Source organism: Nicotiana tabacum, chromosome 7 (genome assembly GCF_000715075.1).
Source record: "Nicotiana tabacum cultivar K326 chromosome 7, ASM71507v2, whole genome shotgun sequence".
Taxonomy (NCBI): Eukaryota; Viridiplantae; Streptophyta; class Magnoliopsida; order Solanales; family Solanaceae; genus Nicotiana; species Nicotiana tabacum.
The window spans coordinates 106,206,540-106,211,722 of NC_134086.1; positions in this window are offsets into that span (position 1 = coordinate 106,206,540).

Here is a 5,183-nt window from a genome sequence, read left to right on the forward strand (position 1 = left end):
TACACTAGGCCGAATAAAACCTTTATCAAGAAATTCCTGTAACTGATCCTTCAACTCCTTCAACTCAGGAGGAGCCATACGATACGGAGGAATAGAAATGGGCTGAGTGCCTGACAACAGATCAATGCCAAAATCAATATCTCTATTAGGCGGCATGCCTAGACGATCAGCTGGAAACACATCGGGAAAATCCCGTACTATTGGAACTGAATCAACTGAAGAGCTATCAATACTGACATCTCTCACATCAGCTAAATATGCGTCACACCCTTTCTCAACCATACACTAAGCTTTAAGAAACGAAATAACTCTACTGGGAGTGTAATCTAAAGTAACCCTCCACTCAACACGCGGTACACCTGGCATTGCCATCGTCACAGTTTTGGCGTGACAATCAAGAATAGCATAATGGGAAAACAACCAGTCCATTCCCAAAATAATATCGAAGTCAACCATACTGAGTAACAATAAATTGGCTCTGGTCTCAAAACCACTAAGTGCAACTAAACGCGACCAATAAACGCGGTCCACAACACCTACAGGAGTAGAAACATAAACAAGGGAACTCAAAGAATCCCGAGATACACCTAAATATGGAGAAAAATAGGAAGGGACATAAGAATAAGTAGAGCCTGGATCGAATAGAACCGATGCATCTCTGTGGCAAACCATTATAATACCTGTGATGACAGAATCGGAGGCAACAACCTCGGTACGGGCAGGAAGGGCATAGTATCTGGCTTGGCCTCCCCCTCTAGGGCTACCTCTACCTCCCCGACCTCCACCTCTAGCTGGCTGAGCAGGTTGGGTAGCAACTGGAGTGGTAACCATAGCCTGAGAACTCTGTGGGGCACGCTGTGGCTGAGAAGTCTGTGGAGGTGCACCCCTCCCAAGTCTAGGGCAATCCCTCACCACGTGGCGTGTGTTACCACACTCAAAACAAGCTCTTGGAGGACGTGGTGGCTATGACTGGCTAGGGCCAGGTCTGCTGGACTGACCTTTGAAAGCACCCCTCCCAAGGCTAGGGCCACGTGGCGTGTGTTACCACCTGCAGCTGGGGTACGGGAACCAGAATAATGGCCCGACTCTCGAGACCTCTTGGCCTCCCTCTCCTGTTTCTCCCTAGCATGCATACCCTCAATCCTCCTAGCAATGCTCACCACCTGCTGGTAAGAAATATCCATCTCCAACTCCCGAGCCATAATAGATCTGATGCTGGGAATAAGGCCCTCAATAAACCGGCGAACCCTCTCGCGGACAGTAGCAACCAAGGCTGGTGCATGCCTAGCCAAACTGGTGTAACAGACAACATACTCTGAAACAGTCATAACACCCTAGTGCAAATGCTCAAACTCTGTGTGCCATGCATCCCTAAGGCTCTGAGGAACATACTCCTTCAGGAACAGATCTGAAAACTGAGCCCAAGTCAATGAAGCAGCCTTATTTGGACTGTCTAACTCATAGCTGCGCCACCACTCATAGGCGGCTCCTCGAAGCTGGAAGGTAATGAAAGAAACCCCGCTCGATCCTGAAATACCCATGGTATAGAGAATATGGTAACACTCATCAGGAAATCCCAGAGCATCCTCCGATGCTAGACCACTGAATACAGGAGGCTTGTACTTCTTGAACCTCTCAAGCCTCAGCTGCTCATCCTCGAAAGCAGCTGCCCTATCCTCGAGCTGAACTGGCACTGTAGGCGGTACAGGAATAATCTCAGGGACCTGCTCAACATGCACTCGCTGATCAGGAGTGCGGGCGGCGGGAGTTTGTGCTCCTCCCCCGGCCTGAGATATAGCTGCAGCAAGGGAAAGCAACCCTGCCTGAGCCAAAGTGGTGTACATGCTCATGAACTGTGTCGAAGTCTCCTAAAAAGATGGAGTAGTAGTAGCAGTAGGTGTGTCAGGTGCCTGCACTCCGGCTGGATCTGCTGGCGGTACCTTGGCGGCATCTTACACAGGTGCTCTGGCTGCACCACGTGCACGTCCTCGGCCACTACCCCGGCCCCGGCCTCTGTCAGCTGCAGTAGGGGGTGCGGGTGCCTGATCATCTCGAGTAGCAAGTGTCCTCACCATCTGTGAGAGAATAGAATAGAGAAGTTTAGAATTGTGATGTCAAAATATCGCACGGCAAGGAAATCATATGAAGTAAAATTTTCCTAACAGTTTCATAGCCTCTCGTAGATAAGTATAGACGTCTCCGTACCGATCAGCGAGACTCTAATAAACCGGCTTATGATCTATGACTCCTATGAACTAGAGCTCTGATACCAACTTGTCATGACCCCGATTTACCCTCCGTGAACCATCGTGACGGAACCTAGTCTCTACGATTAGGTAAGTCTAATTTGTGGAAGAAAAACCAAAATTTGCGGAAGTAAACAATTTAAACAGAAATAAAGCAGTAACAGTGTTTAAATGTGCCGCTCGGCATACACCATGTTTAACTCTCAATACCAAACAAAAATCCAAGACCCGAAAACCCATGAATCACAAGCTAAGATCAATACTACATAGCTCTAACTTCAGAATGTCTAATAAGAACAGGAAGGTACAAAAGGGCTAAATACTAAAAACAGGAATAGAAAGGGACTTCTCAGTCTGCGGACGCGGTAGATGTACCTCGAAGTCTCTAGAGCGGTCGCCTCTCTCAAGGATAGTAGACCTGATCAGCGGTACCTGGATCTGCATATGAAAAACATGCGCAGAAGAGGCATGAGTACACCACAGCGGTACTCAGTAAGTTCCAAGCCTAACCTCGGTTGGGTAGTGATGAGGAAGGTCAGGGCCCTACTGAGATTAAATAAATATAGAGAATATGAGACATGACAGTATAAGATAAGCAGTACAGTTGAAAAACTACAGTAAGAATCTACACATGATAATAAGGAGTACAATAACGGAAACAGAAATAATGGCAAACACCAGGAAGTACCACTCATAACAAGGATGATAACCAGGAATCTCTTGGTATCCCGAGGATCTATCGGTATCCTCAATGTATGCTAGGAATCTCTTGGTATCCCGAGGATCTTTCGGTATCCTCAATGTATGCTAGGGATCTCTTGGTATCCTCAATAAATGCTAGGGATCTCTTGGTATCCCGAGAATCTCTTGGTCTCCTCAATACACGTGCCAGGGATTTCTTGGTATCCCGCACCTCAGTCCAGATCATAAATACGTACAGGGATTTCCCGGGATGTCGTCCCGTAGTCCCAAATTAAAAACACATAGAAGCAACACAAGAATACCCAATTAAATGCAAAATTTCGTACCAAGCAACAGTTAATTCAAGCCTAACATGCTTCACGTAATGCAACTAAGGCAGTTTAAGTAGATAGACAATTAAATCAACTAAACATGCTTTTGTAAACTATAACAGGCTAAATTCGCAAGTAGAATAAAGCAGGAAAAAGGAACTCAATTGAAATACTTAAAGTAAAATCGGATTTTCAACAATTTGCTCAAGTATGCACTTGTCACCTCACATTCAAGAAAACCGGATTTCCAACAATTAGCACAAGTACACACTCGTCACCTTACATACAAGGCAATTTAATTACCAAATATACCAATCCTAAGGGGAAGGTCCCCCACACAAGGTTAGACAAGCCACTTACCTCGAACCGGCTCAAAATCAACCCAACACCACATCTTTGCCACGAGTACTCGACTCCAAATGGCCCAAATATATTCAATTCAATTTAATAATGTAAATAACACTTCAAGTAACTGATTCCACAATTAAATTTTAAGCTAATACGCGAAATTATGTGAAATGACCAAAACGCCCCTCGGGCCCACATCTCGGAATCAAGTGAAATTTATATTTTCAGAAACCTCGTACTCTCACGAGTCTATACATAACAAGAACACTAAAACCGGAGTCCAAATGACCCCTCAAATCCTCATTTAAAGGCCTCTTAAACTCAAGCCGTAATTACCCATTTTTTCCAAATTTCTCACTACTAATTAGGTCTTTAATCACATAAAAACGAGTTATGAAGTCAAGGATATTACCTCCAAGCGATTCCCCTTTATTTTCCTCAGAAATCACTCTCAAAAGCTTCAAAAATGATTAGAAATGGTGGAAATAAACTCCCAAGTCGCGGAATCCCTTTTAAAATAATGCCCAGCAGTTTTCGCATCTGCGGTACTGGGACCGCATCTGCTGAACAAATGTCGCATCTGCGACCTCCCACTTAAGGCTAGATTCCGCATCTGCGGCCCTTTACCCGCAGGTGCGGTACCGCTTCTGCGGAAAATATACAGCATCTGCGGTTCCTGGAGAGATGGCCAATTTTTGCTTCTACGGCTCCGCATCTGTGGTTCCCAACCCGCAGATGCGAAAATACCAGAAGGCTAGCTATTGCACAACTTCAACTCCAAAATTTTCTCCGTTAACCATCCGAATTCATCCCGAGACCCCCGAGACCTCATCCAAAGGCATCAACATATCCTAAAACCGTATTCAAACTTGTACAAATCTTCAAAACACTTCAAACAATATCAAAACAACCAAAACACATTGGATTCAAGCCTAAGTTTCTAAAAATCTTCCGAATTCCGTTTTCGATCAAAAACCCAACCAAAAAACGCCCGAATGACCTGAAATTTTGCACGCACATCCCAAAATGACATAACGAAACTACTGCAACTCTCGGAATTCCATTCCGACCCTCGGATCAAAATCTCATTATCGAACCGGAAAATTTCAAAATTAAACTTTCGGCATTTCAAGCCTAAATTAGCTACGGACCTCCCAAACACAATCCGAACATGCTCCTAACCCCAAAATCACCTAACGGAGCTAACGAACCATCGAATTTTCATTCCGAGGCCGTCTTTACACTGTTCCAACTACGGTCAACTTTCCAACACTTAAGCTCTCATTTAGGGACTAAGTGTCCCAAAATTCCCCGAAACTCAAAACCGAACATCCCGACAAATCACATTAGCAGAAATAAACTTGGGAAAAGCAGTTAATAGGGGATCGAGGCGTTAATTCTTAAGACGACCGGCCGGGTTGTCACAGCGGGGGTTTATAACTCTCACATAATATTAATTTAAAACATTGAGATAGTAAATGGAAGGTCACCGTCACTGATTGCCTCTAAAACCCCCACAAATTATAAATTGATTTTGTGGCAACTGTGGTGGAGATTCTTAAAAACTCCCACAAAA